This window comes from Dermacentor silvarum, chromosome 1 (genome assembly GCF_013339745.2).
Source record: "Dermacentor silvarum isolate Dsil-2018 chromosome 1, BIME_Dsil_1.4, whole genome shotgun sequence".
Taxonomy (NCBI): domain Eukaryota; kingdom Metazoa; phylum Arthropoda; class Arachnida; order Ixodida; family Ixodidae; genus Dermacentor; species Dermacentor silvarum.
In genome coordinates, this window is record NC_051154.1 from 240946590 (window position 1) to 240962762 (window position 16173).

General features: G+C 50.3%; 1 protein-coding gene across 1 annotated transcript in view; it reads left to right on the forward strand.

Annotated features, from left to right (window-relative positions):
- LOC119436996 (follistatin-related protein 5-like) overlaps positions 1 to 16173 on the forward strand; it is a 397352-nt gene that overhangs the window by 183446 nt on the left and 197733 nt on the right. The gene's annotated exons all lie outside the window — the stretch shown is intronic.

Sequence of the window (16173 nt, forward strand, 5' to 3'; positions counted from 1 at the left end):
CGTACCTCCAGCAGTGCTACAAGCATGGAGGAATGGCTGCAAGTTACACCGGTGTCACACGTACACTTCTCATCGCGATCGGGGCCAATCCAGATTAAGTTCGATCCGGATCCATGTGCTGCTACACGGGCACTGTCGGATGGTAATTGCCATCGACGATCGTGATCCGTGATTCACGATCATATTTCTTGGTCGTGATTACAGTCTGATGTCTATGACCTCTAGCGCACTATTCTGAAAACGCTAAAAGCAAAAAGGGAAGGCAGCTCTATTAAAAAATCATGAAAAATATTCAAGCAGAAACTCCTCCGGGAGTTGCATCTAAGTATGCGCAAGCATTATGCCACTTGCTCATCTGCACTCAGCCCGGTGTCGTTATCAGTTTTATGACACTTGATCCGGCCAGTACAAACGATAGCGCTACGGTGACTCAAACTGGTGCGCACGGAGGCGCAAGGTGCATTGATAACGCAAGCAAAGTACTGCAGGTGGCGGCGCCATGTGCCCTGATGACGTTCCGATGATCGTAAGTCGTTATCGCTCTTTAGCTCCTTGTCCATCCATGTCAAACCAATATTACCCGTGATCAAAGGACTCCAGCGGCGGCACGGTCCGATCAAACGCACTCTGGCATGGCTGCGCTGATCGTATCTTGAAAGCGATCTGCGAAGCGGACAGGGAGTGCCGACGGCTGCTGACTCCATGCGCTGTGTTTTCGCTGCTTCGTTTGCGTTGAATCGAAAGGCGGCACGAAGGTTTAGTCGTTCGCTATGGCGGACTCTATCTTGAAAGCGATCGTCTTAGGCGAGAAATGGACGGACGGATGGTGGGACATCCGGTCAATTTTTTTTGTTGGGTAAACATAGAAATGCTTACGCATTTAAAATGAACCCTCCCCCTCATCCACAACTCAGTGGAGAGGAAGCCAGAAGCTGGCGCAAATTTAGCCTGAGCTAAAAAGCTCAGACCTGGCGGAACAACAGTCTTTCATAAACCAGATCCAATGGGCGGCCGAGACGAGTAAGGGCCCTGCACTAAAGGGGCTCCAACCATTCCACCAAAATCTTTTTGAACAATAAAAGTTTCTCTCTCTCTCTCTCGTATGCATGACTGGTTTTAGACAGCGTCTGTGCGCCCAAGACACTGTATTAGATCCCAAAGGTAACATCGAACATCACAGAGAAGGTCTCCTTTCAACCTTTGCTTTTTTCATCGGTACCTCTAAGGCCCATAACTTTGCACTACAGAGATATATAATCACCAAAGTGCAGTCTATGGGCATAACGGATTCTCATGAACCCGTCCGCGAGCCTCGAAAACAAGAACTTCTCGCCTTCTTCAAGGATGTGTATATATAGCAAAGCTGTCATTCCGGAGCTGTGGAAAGTGGCATGCGTGGGGCCCGTTCTGAAACCTAGGAAATATGCTTCTGATTTGGTCTAAATCTAGAAACAATTATTTCACATCAGGTTGAATTGGTTTGTGGAGCAGAAGAGGAAACCTTAATTCGCCTTTGCAATGGCCCTCGCACACGCGGCACGCACGCAAAAGTGCGTCACCATAATCACAAACTCACAAGAAGCATGTCGTGTGCTTCTTAGGGGCCACCTTACCAAAACACGTCACTCAATAATACCGACAAAATTCGCCCATCATCACTGGGTCGAATGGTGCCCAGGCCACACGGGCCTGGAAGGGAACGCACTGGCCAATTCGCTAGCCCGAGGGAATATTGAACCGGGCAGACTCGATTAGGGACGATCTTGCGAATCCACCGTAACAACGCCAATCCAACGAATGCCTGAGAGATCCTCGCTCGTCATCAGCGCAAACCAAAAAAGTTGGTGGCTCCACTGTTACCTTCACCTAAATTAGCGGCCCCGCACACGCCGGTCGGACGCTTATCGCGTCGGAGAGCCTACCGCAGCTGCATGGAGCTTTGACAGGCGTTTCACTCTGCTGCATCTAGTTTTAAAGCGACAGATTTAAGGGCCCCGTTTCGCAGTGAGCATGGCGCCAACGGCGTTGAGCGTGAGCGAAAGATTGGGAGACGCTTAAGCTTCGGCTTTAAGAGTATACAACGCGATAGTATTCAAAGATCCCGGACTGCTTCTCACGCTTCCCGGCAACTGCAGCTTATGCAGCCGTAATGGTTACCGGGAAACGCTGGCGGAGAATGGTGGGCACAAAAGCGAGCTGTCTGGTTCTTTTTTTTTTTATTTTCCCCGCCCGGCCAGCCGGCACCGCGGTGCGGCGCTGTGATTGGTACAAACCACGAGGCGCGCGCCCTTCTGCGATTGGCACAAACACGGCACGCGCCGCACTGGGATTGCTAGCGAGTTTTCGCTCACACTTAACGCCGTGAAAGAAAAAAAAAAGTAGAGCCAGAATGCTCGCCTTCGCGCATAGCGTTCGCCGCCAGCGTTTCCCGGTAAACATTACGGCTACGTAAGCTGCAATTGCCGGGAAGCGGGAGAAGCAGTCAGCGATCTTTGAATGCTATCGCGTTGTGCTGCTAAGGGCAAAGCTTAAGCATCTCCCCATTTTGGATAGTCGGTGGCGGAAACAGTGATTTTATTCCCCACCGACCTGTAGTGAATAAAATGGAGAAAGAGCGACGGAAACGATGCAAACGACACAGCAACGGTGGTGCGTCGAGCAGACGACAGCTATTCAGGCCTTAACGCGATAACGTTAAGGGCCCCGTGTCACAGAAAATCCGGTGTCGGCGGCGTTGTCCGTCAGAAAAATCCGCACGATCCCACGCATCCCCACCCACGCAGGCCCTCCGCTTTGCGCACAGGCGTTACTGAGGTAAGAGAATTTCTCAAGGTAAAATGCGTCATAAATTCTTTAAGTACGACTTACACACAACCTAAAGGCATGATAGCGCGGACTGTAATTTGAATTTACGAGAGAACGTAATTCTGTTACGCGGAAACTCAACCACAAACCCCGTTTCCAGCTGCCGTTCGAGGTCTGTCTCAGTGGCCGCTAGGGCACAAAGTGCCGAAGCGCGCTCTCGCTCTTAAAACGCGTGTGATGGATTCGAATCAATGACGTTATCGCGATCCACTCTTAAAGGGGAAGCTTAAGCGTCCTCCAATTTTTTCCCATCACCCTCGGTGATTGCCAAGGCATCTACTGGACCCATCCCCGCCTTCTAGTACACTCTACTCATGCTGGCGGAACCACCCCGCTTGCATCTGCCGTAGACACTGTAGTCGGAGTTCCCTCTAGTAATTAATGTACGTAACTCTGAGCTTGAAGGAACTGCGGGTCCCGCATGTGGCAAGCATACGTATAACCTGAGTGGTACCCCTCTTGCTCGTTCGCTTCTTTCCGTAGTCCCCAGAAAAAAGATGGCTTCCATCTACAAGTGCTGAATAAGGCGCTTGGAGAAATTTTAGGAGAAAACACGTTTCGGAGAAATTGGGTGTATGTATTAAGTGTAAATTGGGTGACATTGGGTGTAAACGCGCTTGGAGAAAACACGGCTAGGAGAAATTGGGTGTACGACCAGTACAACCGGACTTTTTAATGAAACTACAACACATTGAGAGCATGATGTCGGGTTTGACAGAATAAAACAAGGGGTACAACGGATTAAAAAAAAAAGAAAATGAAAGAAAAGCTGCCTGTTGAACCTCGTTACTTCTTGTGACGTGGCAGGAACCCGCTGAAGTGTACGCCGCGGCGCCTCATTTCGCGCAGCTGCATGTTCCGGTACAATCCTAAAGGACATGGTGGAATCGCCTCACTCATCGTCGACGACTGTTCATCTTCTCTTTGGGAAGGAGGAGAGACTGGCCTTGCCCTTGCAGAAGTGCCGGGTGAGGACATCATGTCTATGGGCACCCCGCTGTCGACCATTGTGGAAGTGTAAGGGCCCATATCCTGGAATGCCGTATTGTGGTGCCACGAATACGGGAGGAGGAGAGTCAGAGTCGGAGGAGCCCGCAGTGGCTGTCACACTGGAGTTGTCCTCGACGGACGCAGAGTATCTCACGTTCTCTATGTCCTCTTCATCACTGGACGGCAGACAGGTGTCCGAATCATCGCTGTAGTTCAAAGCCATGAGTTCAGGCTCTTCGTCGCTACACAGCGACGTTGGCACCGCGTCTGCCGTCTCGGCAGACGCCGTTGAAGAGTCCGCTTGTGGATCGCTATGATGCACGCCTGGAGTCGGAGAGGAAGCTGCCGGTTCACGCCTGCCTAGTAGTTGGCTTGTTCCACTTCCACGACTCCGCTTTTGAGCTTTAGGCGCTGACGGACCGGGGTAAGAACGCTTCGGTGGCATGGCTGCCAAACAAGACTGGTCAAACAAATCCACCGCTGGGGTGATGCGCCGTGTCGTCTGGTCAGCGTCGTCGGCTCAGCGTCTGCAGCGTCTGGTCTGCAGTCTTCCACGGTTGTTCATCACGTATGATACTAGAGCGGAGTAGTAAATTACTGATGTAATGAAAAAAATAGCCCTTTATAGAGTACCGCTACGGTGCCTATACTCGCGGACAACTTTCTGTGGCAATGAAAGCTACTGAGGCAAAGCGCGCACAAGTGAGAGCGCTACTGAAAATAGTCCCGTGTTTTAATCTAGGTGCGTTTAGGCTGGGGAAGAGAAAACATAAACAGCCTATTAGCAACAGTTAAATAAGACAGAACGCACCACTGTGTGTAAAAGTTTACTTATTTTGCGGCATTTCCCTTCCGCGTCTGGGAAAACGCGAAACCGTCGCACGTGAAAGCTGCGTCGATTGAGCGTCTGTTCGGAGCAACCCAAATCACTCTCAAACGCTGCCGGACTACTTGGCGCGGTAACACATGTGCAGCATCCACGCGCGCGTTGCGTTCTCTTCATTGCCACAGAAAGTTGTCCGCGAGTATAGATGGCTATAGCTGTATGCCGACCTGCGCAGTTCACTGCTTCTCCGCATCATGAGAGGCTGCTGCGAAGCGCGCGTCGTCTGCTACTGAGTGTGTTGTTATTGCGCGCCTGTAATATTTAAAATAATTGGTTTTCACCGTGAAACCTGAACGAAAATTGGTAAGTTATGTTGAGAGAGTGCATAACAGTACGATGTTTCTTTTTGCAATGAGTATTTTCAAAAGCGGTCATTTATATCGTCTGTTAACACGCTGATGGCACGGAGCGCTGCGCTCGCAGTCATGATAGTTATCCGAGTTCCTGTAAGTTCCTTAGACGTTTAACGAGCGAAGTGAAGACTGTGGGTGATATTCGTGAATACCAAGCTTGTGAGACTACGGGACAGAGTGAATGTGTTCCAAAACAAGGCGGAGGGGCACCAGTTGCTTTGCGCCGAATTGTAAGTTCGGCTACAAACATGCAAGCCACGAACGAAAGAATAATTGGTTTCGATGTGCTGACACCCAGAACTTTCCGAGAGACACAGAACTTTCACGTGTTTTACAGGTGAAGAATTAGTATTTGTAGGCAAGTGAAGAAATGAACCTGTTCAAAGACGGCCGATGAAATCATGCTGTGTGCGAAAAATTCAGCTTGAAGTGCAGCGGCCGCGGTTTATAACAAAAGTACTGGCAGATGCCCTGCCACTGGCATTTTTTTTTCTGCTTTCGCCAGCTCAAGCGTTCAGGAGTCAGTGGTTGTGAGCAGCATAAAATCGAAATTACGAACAGCATCACCAAGCTAATATATTGTTCGCCTGTGCTTCCTTGTGACGATCAAGAACTTAAAGTGGCTCCTGAGGGTAATCATAAAAAAAAAGCACCTTACCTACGCTACACGTACTGTGAGTGCTGTGATGCAGTGCAGTGTTTCATTTAAAGCTATCGTTGCAGTAAAATCTTGGTGTTGCTGATTTGCGTGTGCGACGGAAGGTTTACCTGGATAATTTTGCATTCTAATATACGTATATGGGCATCACGAGTCCAAAAAAAAGTTTTTTGTATTTTTTTTTGCTCTCAGCGACCGTTTTATTCGCGTCCATCTTGGAAACACTGTTAGCGAAGAGAGACTCATTTCTCGCGGCGTCCCACAGAGGTCTGTCCACTCTCCCCTGAAGTTGAACATTGCTTTGGCAGTTCCCCCAAATGCGGTTGGTTTAAGCCGCGCGCCGCTCAGAACGTCAATATATGTGGACGAAATCTGTATTGCGGTTTCGGGATATAGTCACAAGCGTCTGGCACCCATTGCCCGAAGAGGACTTTCTTCTATCTAGACCCATTTGTATAACCTTAGTCGGTCAATAGCGGCAGAAAAATCGACTTTTATGCTCTTTCCTGGGCTAAGATGAAAGACTACGCGGCTGCAGCTGAACTTGGGTGGTCATCCAATTCGACATGCTTCCAGAATCCGCTTCCTTGGCGTCATCCTAGACAGTACGCTCTTATGGCGACGAGCTGTGGACCATGCATCAGAAACATCACTGCAGCGGCTAACGCACTCCAGCGAATTTCCGGCATGCACTGGGGCAACCACGCGAGCTCGATACTCAAACTACACAGCACTCTAGTGACCAATAGGATACTTTACGAACTGCCGCTGGCGTGCTCATCAGAGAGCCAATATGAACGCCTTGAGATTATACATAAAAAATATCTACGCTTGTCTCTAGGCGTTCCACAGGCAGCCTCAAACAACAAAGTTATATACGAGGCCGAGTCTCTGTAGCTACTCCTCTTGGCCTCCCAGGCGCGTCCGATCCAACTTCTGCGGCTGGGTGAGTCTTTCCACGGAAAAGCTCTTTCCTGAAGCATCAGCGCCAGCATCAATCGCACTTCTACGCTGCACTAAATGCTTTGGGCGTCCTCAACTTCAAGAGTCCGAAACGAAGGCAATAAAACTGATCCACCCTGGATACTTGAGGCCGTCATTTGTGACGTTGATATTTCTGGGTTGCAGTCTAAGAGGTTGACAACTTCTTCCGAGGACTGCTGTCTGGTGCTGGAATATTTGCAAGGAAATTATGCCAACTACCTCCACGTATGCACGGACGGATCGATCAGCGTGGATTCTGGTAGCAGTGCGGCTGCCTATTGGATATGGTCTCTCAGTACTGCATGGTCTGGCCGTTTCAACCGCCTTGTCTACTATTGCTGCAGTTCTTCGCACATTGCGAACCGTATGCGCACAGAAAGCCGTCCTACTCTCGGACCCGAAGTCGGCAATTCAGCAACTATCTCGTGGCATGCATTCGAACAAGTTCTGTCGTCAGTCACTGGCATCACTTAAATAAATCGCCAATAAAGGGATCAGGGTAAAGTTTTAGTGGATACCTTCGGATATTTGCACCACCGGCAACGAAAGAGCAGATGCCCTCACTAATGAAGCGCTTTGGAGGCAGCCAACAATGAGAGCTCCTGCGAATCACGAACTTCCTAAAGCGACAATTGGTTGCCACTTTCATTCGCTTCGGAAACCACCGCATCAACCTTGTGTTATAAAGGGACTTAGCCGCATGGAAGTCACCTCATATACCGAGTAGGAACAGGATCGGCCTACACACCTGCATGGATGTTCAAAGTCAGCGGTGCTGCTTCTCCCGTCTTGCACCGAGTGCAATGAAATGGGCAACATAATACATTTCGCCTGGCCCTGCGAGCGCTTCTGTATAATGAAAGAAGAAGACTTTTGGACAGCATGTGAAGAAGAGGGTCTTCTCACGAATGTGTCGAGCAGTTCGTCTTCCCGGAAGGAGCGCGCATAGTATGGAAGGAAGTGTTACGCATTCTTCTCACATTTCTACGAGAGACAGTACTGATGGACGCATGGTGACATATTTCGCGCAGGCAGAGAGAGAGAGAGATACAAGATTTAATGAAATGCTGGAGATATTAGCCTGGCTGATCACCTGACAGGCTACTCCAGGTGCTGGGTGAGACGCTCAGGCGGATCAATTGCCGTCCAGATGTGCCGCTAACCTCTCCGGTAGCGACATCACCACCACCACTTACTGTTCTCTGCTTGTTAGCATAAGATAAGATAAACTAAATAAAATGAAGCCAGATAAAGAAAAAGAGAAGATAATCACACTGAGAGGCGGAATTATCTGGAAGTGGTAACAAAATATAGACATCTCAAAGAGACGCTCCCCCCCCCCCCCCCTCCCTTTTTTTTTCTTCACAGGGCAAATTGTGCGGCTTTTATCAAAATGCAGTTCGCTAAACATTAACACAATCGTTGCTCGAAGACAATACATCATATTAAACTCAGTGATGCGAGCTAATAGATGAGATATAGACTTCGTACGATGGGCTAAGCAATGTTTTGTATCCCTCTCAACAAAAATTGGCCAGACGCCTGGCAGTTTGAAGTATTATGTATTACTCTTTTACACGCCGAGAACTGTTGTGATTTGAATTGGTTTTAGCTTCACGCATATTCTTACACGGGCTGGAAGGGTAAGGAAATGTGGACCGCTACGTCGCCCCTCGATCTATGCAAATACAACGAGCGCTGCTTGAAATGTAAACACAGTCGTGGATGCGAGAGTTTGACGCAGGTTGCGAGGATTTATAGTTACCCGCGCATTGTTAGTGTTCACATTGAAGAACTGCATAGTATAATTGAGGTATCCGGCAGTTATATCTGTCAGTCAGTGCAAACTACTTCGGATAAGATTTAACTTCTATTTCGGGCACATAGGCCTTTGCCATTCAACCTACTTTGGAACATTAAAAAGAATGTGTCTTCGTGACTTATAGCGCATGAATATGCGGCGCCTTTCCTCTCTAAATATCGTAATGCATAACGGTCGAAACGACCAGAGAAGTCGTTGTATTATAGTTAAAAGCGGCGACGGCCGCAATATTGATGAGGCTTCGTGATGCCAGTGATGGCGATTATCGCGATGATTGATCCGCACGCATCGGCGAAAGTGTCGAGCGAACAGGCAAAGTATATGTCGAGAAAGAATACGTCGTTTCCCTCTCGCTCGCATGCAGTGGCGTTTTGACCACGGTCACCACTTCCAACAATACCAGCTGCTGTCGCGAGTGATACACGAAAAGCGACGGCTTCCCCCGAAGTAAGCAAGCAAGGAAGGAAAGTACACGCACACAGACACAGGCGACCGTACCGCTGCACGCGCGGACGAACGACAGCGCATACCATGCGCCGCCGCAACGCAAACTTGCCGCCGCTGTCATCTTGCAAAGACCAGGGCTCGCGCTCTCTCTCGGCCCGGCGGTATCGATAGCGGCAGCGTTCCTCTCGGCCGCGCACTCTTGGAGCGAGCGGGAGACGTCGGCGGAAGACGAATTGCGAGCCCCGCCACCGTTACTCAGAGACTTTTCTTCTCGCAGGCGAGTTTTCTCTCTGCTGCCGCCCCGTTCCGTCTGCCTCGGTTCCCTACTCTTTGTTTCGCGTTGCCGCTCGCGCTTCGGCGGGGCTTTCGAGCTACTCTCCCGGTCTCTGGCAGCGTTGCTCGGACGATCCGCGCCGTCGTCCACGCTGGCGCTGCGCCGCGTCGGCAGAGTAGTGGCTTTTCCGCGCGGGCCGCTAAAAGATTGGAACGCGCCAGCGACGACCCGCCTGGTTGGACAATGCGCGTGCTCCTCGCTGCTGCTGCTGCGGTGACGGCGGGTCTCATTAATTTGAAGCTTCGACGTCCGCGTTCAATCGGAGCCGCCGAAAACGCGGCAGCTCGGCACGCTCGACTAGAGAGGGATTCGCGCTGCCGCGACTGAGCGCCCGCCGCGCGGATCCATTGGAGGCAGCCGGCGGCGGCGGCGAAGGCGCCAGATTTGTGCGCCCTTCAAGCGTGCGACGCGGAAACGTAAACAAGAGGCCGAAACTCGGCTTGCATTCCTTGCCTCGCGCGTTGCACGGCGCGCTCCCTGTGTACCGAGCTGGCTGAGCCAACCGCGGACGCCCATCTCGTCTGAGGCAGCGACAACAAAAGTCTCACCAAGCAGGCGCGCCACGCCGCTTAGATGAAAACTGTGCTTAACAAACTGCCGGGGCGTGGCGTCGATATTCGTGCTGCTGTCGTGTCGAAAAGGTTCACCCTCGCTTGGAAGTCGAACGTGTTCAAAGTATAGACCAAGCCAAGGAACATCTTGGCGCTAAAGCTCTGTTGGTTTGCTTCTGTCATATTTGTTCATAATGTGGCTTCAGAAATGAGCTTTATACGTATACACGTGCGCCATTAGGCGACTTTCTGAGAGTATGGTATGTCACCGCCGCTAGGCTGTCTAAATTCCCACAAGGTCGTTTTGTTCTTTCATCGTTTTTTTTTCTAAGTTCCTCTCGCTAACGTGCCTCGATAGTACCTCTGAGTCTGGTGAAGGTGAGGCGGTATATGGGATCAGTGTGTCAGTGTGATGACCGAAAGAAGTATCCTAAACTTAGTGGCATACCTTATTGAAAATTTTCCTGAAAGAACTTTTCCTTATTCCCCCTTCTCCCCCTTTTTCATTTGTTGATTTTTTTTTTTCATAATCTGGAAGAAGGCGTGTCAGGTGATGTTTATTGCTCTTGTCAGCTTCCATTTAAGGCAGGATTGAAGGCGTCATTGTGACTTTTTTTTTTTTAGTTTGGTAACTGAAAAAACTTGTAACTGAAAAGTTGTAAAACGAGAACTTCTAACTGAAAAGCACCAATTTTGGTGGTAAAATGAAAGAACGTATCTACCTTTCGTACCCTAGCGTCGAAATAAGCGTGTTTAAATTCTATAGTTATCACTCAGCACCCATTCTACGCTGGATGAGTTCTTTAATCTCTCAGGTTGCACAAAAAATGCATTATGTTTATATAGTAATAGAAGTATACATCGCGACGGGGGTGATGGGGGGGGGGGGGGGGGGAGGGTAGGTTCATAGTGGTTATGTTTTGTTGCTTAGCCCGTGGTGGTGGTTTCGACTTCCGGCCTCATTGAGATGGAGATGGAATGCAAGAAATGCTTCTTTATATTTAGATTGATTTGCAAGTTAGGGCACCAAATGGCGGTCGAAATTATACCAGAGCCCTCCACTATGACATCTTTCATAAATTTGCTTTGGAAAGTAAAACCCCAATCAAAGCTTTCTCTGCTGCATGCAATACTGCAGTGTACATTCTGCGATACGTCGGTGAAGCTGTGCTTCCGATAAGAGGAGTTACAGCTTCAGCAGTGGTTTCCGGGGCTCGTGAAGACTGTCAGTGCGATTGCCAAAGCGATTCCTCCATCAGGCGTTCGCGGAGGGGCAGCCTTCAGTTAGGAAGCACGAATAGGATTCCTAACTGGAGCGGCAACTCTCCACAAACTCCAGCTCAATTGCAGGTGGCCTGATAATAGAGAGGCATGTATGACTTTAATGAAAAGCTGGAGGTATTTGCCTCACTGACAGCTTGGAATACCACTCAAGGTGTTCAGTGAGAGATATCACCCGATAATATCATACCATGAAAAGTATGGAGGGAATTCGTAGCTCTTAGCAAGGGGATAGTTCCGCTATCAATGCAAACTCTTCGGTGTCGTCACTATCCCTTGGCAACACGCCACTGCTATCGCGTCGTATCAAAGGGCTGCAAAGGAAACTACGCTCAGAAACCAGCGAACGTAGTCATGATCACCGCGGATTTTCCGGCTTGTTCACAAGGTTTGTCAACAAAGCAACGTGATGAGTTGGCGAGCAGGCACAGAGCGATTTCATCTCGTCTATTGTGCTACACGTTGCTGGCAGTAATGATACCAACGGTCGTCCTCGGAAAAGTATATGAGCACCTTGCCTCGATCGCGCCGCTACTTTACGCTTATTTAGCACCGTTCTTTAGCAGCTGTTGTACATGCAGTTGTACTGCGCACATACCTGTCGGTATGGCCCAGCGATGTGACGTTTAGTGATCTTAATTGTGGTCGATAGGTCATGCCCCATATAAAGTAGTTTTGTTATATCAGAATACCCCAATTCTTTCCTTTTAGAAAGATGCGATGAAAGGCATATGATGGCGCGGAGCGCAAGGCCCCGTACTTGCGACGAATATTTGCAGCCATTGGGGTGCTTACTTCTAAACTAGAGTGAACTGAGTTCGAATTCTAGTGGCGCTCCATCAAGTACTATAACTTGGAATGCGAGCAGACGGCATTCGTAACATGCATGCTGCATTACTGAGTGGCACGTCCCAACATCACGGCCTTATTGGGGCTCGCTGGCGGGTGTAAAATGTCCGCACGCACGACGCTCTGTGTTCATATTACGTAGGCAGCAGAACGGGTAGCCAAAACAGTCACGAGATGCCACAAACCGAACTGGCTCCGGACAGACTGTGGGGACGCGTCTCTGAGATGGCGTCACTGTTGTCACTACCCAAGCCTTTTACGGCTCAGGGTACGTAGTAACGAGAGGGCACAAGTGCCGGGTGGCATCGGAGGATACGCGCATCGGAGTAGGTGGAGTGCGAAGGCCCTCTGAGATAATCGGCTCCTTGGAAAATCAGCCCTTAGGAAGAGTTAGGAAGAGCCGGACAAGACACGCGGAAGGCTGTATACGCGTGCTTGCGTGGTTGTACGCAAGGAAGGGCGAGGGAGGAAGGTTATCCAGTGGGCTGCTCCAGGATCGATACGTAACGACATTGCGCCGCAGCCGCTGCTGCAGGGTACAGTGGGAGTGGGCCTGTTGCACGGCCGGGGCAAGCTTTCGAGAGTCCGCCGCATCTTTCGCTCGAGAGAAAGACAAGATTCCCCGGGGGAGGACGGCTCTCCGGGCAGACGCCCCGAGGTCCCTAATAAGGCATGATTAGGCCGCGACTAAGAGAAAGACTACGCCTCCCTCAACCGTCCCTCCGCGGCATCATTGCGCGCTCCTCCGCGGTAACGTGCATCCATCCAGCCCGGGCCATCACTCGCTATACGCGTTCTTCCGTTTCCCTCCGGTCGAGAACCACCCCGTCCGGCTGCTGAAAGGGCGGGCCGCGGACGTACTGGCCGCGTGCTAATGAATTTCCGCGATAAGAATACGTACAATTAAGTGTCGCGGCGGAACTGGAAGGCCGAGCCGTTTCCTCTGCCGGACGCTAAGTGATGCTTGAGCCCTCCCCGGTCGAAGAGACTGCAGTCGAAGTTGATATCTGCGCCGAGGTCTGGAGGAGGTTGCGCTGCGGATGGTGGTTATGAGACACGCGTTGCGTCATTCGCTGCATTGCGATGCTGCGTTTGTACGATGTGAGGACGCAGTCGTAGACTGGCAACGTTTCTCCGGACACTTCTCGCCGCGGTTTTAAAGACGCAGTCCGCGTTCTAGAATTAACGATGCAGATGTCTCATGCGACGAAAACTTCAGTATAAAGTGTCAACTTTTGTCGTTGCAATTTGCGGTGCCGTTAATCCGCGAAGTGCCCTCCCCCCACGTCACCCCCCACTCACTTCCTATTTTCCAGTTCCTCACGAAGCATTGTTTCCTACTTAGTTACTGACGAAGTGAAGCACGAATGTTACGGGTGCGAAATATCACAGAAAGATCTCTTTTCTCCGACCCCTCATATTGCTGCAAAATGGGATCAAATGCAAGGGATTAAACTATGGTCACTGATTTTCAAAACGCGTTTTAGAACCTAATGCAAGCGGTAATACTGAGGATACCACAGCTGAGAACTTAAAAGTGCTTACTCTCATTTAGTGGACGCGCGAATTGAGGACAGCAATGAGCCATGAAGCTCGAAGAAGGTGGAGGCCTCCCTCCCTCCCCTCCCCCCTCCTCACACACACATGCACACACCCCCAGACACGCACTCACATAAAGAAGGTAAACAAAAGGAGAAAGAGAGGCTGGTGTTTTGTGCAGGTAAATAATGTGTGTAATTATCATGACTGATAACGATTAAACGGTCTGCCTTTGCGCCTTCGATGTTCTTTGAAAACAAAACGTATCGCGTAAATCTAGGCCAGCTAGATGCACGCCATTTGACGATTAAGCCGGCCCTGTAAATGTTATCAGTGCAAATAACTTTTAGTACCACCGTACCATCTGCATTCCTTTCGCCGATTGGAGCGACGCCGTGAAAGAGCGGCGTCATTTGCACGCTTTAAACGCGTATCTTGTAAGTCTTGGCAAAGCCGATACGAAGCGAGCGCCATAAAAAACTCGTTACGACGATGCCGTCCCGGTTTTATTGGCCCCATTAAGTCGTTTCATTAAAAATGATCATACGCCGTCGCTCGAGCGCAGCAAAGCACGTAGTTACTTCGAAGCAGGGCGTCACTTTGAAAAATAACGACAAGATGTAATGTAAGAAGCGCGATATTAATGGATGCACCGTTCGAGTAAAACGAAAGAAGATAGAAATAGGAAATGAAGACAACAAAAAGAACAGACAGGGAAGATTCTGCGAGGCGAGCAAAGTTGCGTATGCGTGGCGTGGGCCGATATAACCACCGTCCGACTCGCGTTCATTCTGTTCCGGTTTTCTTTAAGCCCCCTTTTGTTTCTTTTGTAGCACGGGCGCAGCGTCGCGGACCGCCCCGGAAGCACTTTTAAACTTTGCTGCGCTAGATTCGTAACGTGGCAGCGGCGCTAGCGTTTAGCGCGTCGACCGTCGTCGTCGCCGCCGCGCCGCCACCACACACGCACGCAAACCCGAGCACGGAACCCTCCCTTTCCCCAAGCAACGTTTCGGCAGTTCGCTCGCCGATAACAAATATATTTATGCCGTTGCTAGGATACCCTGCTTACTCCTTTACTTGCCGTCCGTGCGTTCATTCCTCCTCCTCTTCTTCCTCGCTTAGTTGTGCGCTCGCAAGCGCATTGCTGCTGCTGCCAGCACTTCTGCGCGGAGGGAGGGTCGCGCAGCGCTCCGCCGCACGCACCCTCCCCCCTCTTTTCTCCCGGGTTCAGGACACAGGCGAATGAGCGCCAACGCTGTTGGTTCGCGTGTGCGGCTGACGCGTTTTGTCGGCGCGCTCCGTGTGCGTACGCGTGCGTGCGGAAGAATGCGCGAAGAGAGAAAGAGGCTGGAAGTGGGCCGGCGGAACCGGCCTCTCTTGCGTTCGCCGATTTCGTTCTTGCTTTCTTGAGCGCCGCCCGCCACCACCGCCGGACGCTTTATTTCTGTCAAGCCGAATTTGTACCGGCGTTTTTGCCACCACCGCGACGGCGCGCTGTGCGACGTTGTGCTTAGAATCGCTTCTTTCGATTGCTTTCTTTCTTTCTTTCTTTCTTTTTTTTTCCACGCAGCACCCTTGGCTTATCCCTGCTCACGCGAAAACTCGTCGCGACCCGAAGAAAAGGGAGAGGTATGGGTGTGGGAGGAGCAAGACGGGATCTGTAGTAAACTGGCGCTTCGCGATATCCTGAACCTCGTGGGACCTCTGCATGCGCCGAGAAGATTCGTCCGAGTAAACGATTAAAACACTGACTGTCCATGCGACCGAGGTGTGCGGCGTGCAGTGTTTTTATTAACCGCGCCTCAGTGATTCCAGTTGCAACACCTTCGTCCTTAGTAAGGGTAACGAGCTGGGCGAGTTAGTTCGGGTTGAGAGAATTCATTCTTCTAGCGGAACGATTGAAGACGCCGACAAAGACAAAAAAAAAAAAAAAGGACAACCACTATAGTGGTTGTTCCGTCCCTGTCTGCGTCTTTAATCATTCCGTTAGAGGAATGCATTCGGTTGTTCTGTCCGTTCTGTCCCCGTCTCCGTGTTTAATCGTTCCGCTAGAAGAATGCATTCTCTCAAACCTTCGTTCCTCGCTGAGTCGCTGCTGAGAGCTTTGGACGGACGCAGAACAAAAACATAGCGTCAGGTCACAACATATAAGTGAAGTGCAAATAATTTGAAAAAGAGAAGGCAAGGAAGTAACAAGTATTGATGCATAGATGTGGGCATAACGCGGCCGTCATCAGGAGCACTAACTTTATGCTTCAGATTGAGGAAGAGAGTCCGTGCATTATTTAATTGCTGTTACGCTTGCTTCGGCGTCCAGTCATATATCCTCTCCAGCTTGCTTTCATGTAGATGGTGCGTCAAAAATATCATGAAAGTGAGAACCCTGTGCTCATCTGTCAGTGATTCAGAAAGCTACAAGAGCACAAGCGAGCTACTTGAAGTCAGTGTATCGGAAGGACTGCCAGACAAATATCTGCCTTGTCCTTTGTCGCTGAAATATCACTACGGATGCCGCTACCTTTTACTGGTAGACGTGTGCCTGGTTAACTGTTCGTCGATACTTCGGTTTCCACTCGTTGCCGATGGAAGCCGAACCAACAAGCTCTGCAGGTTG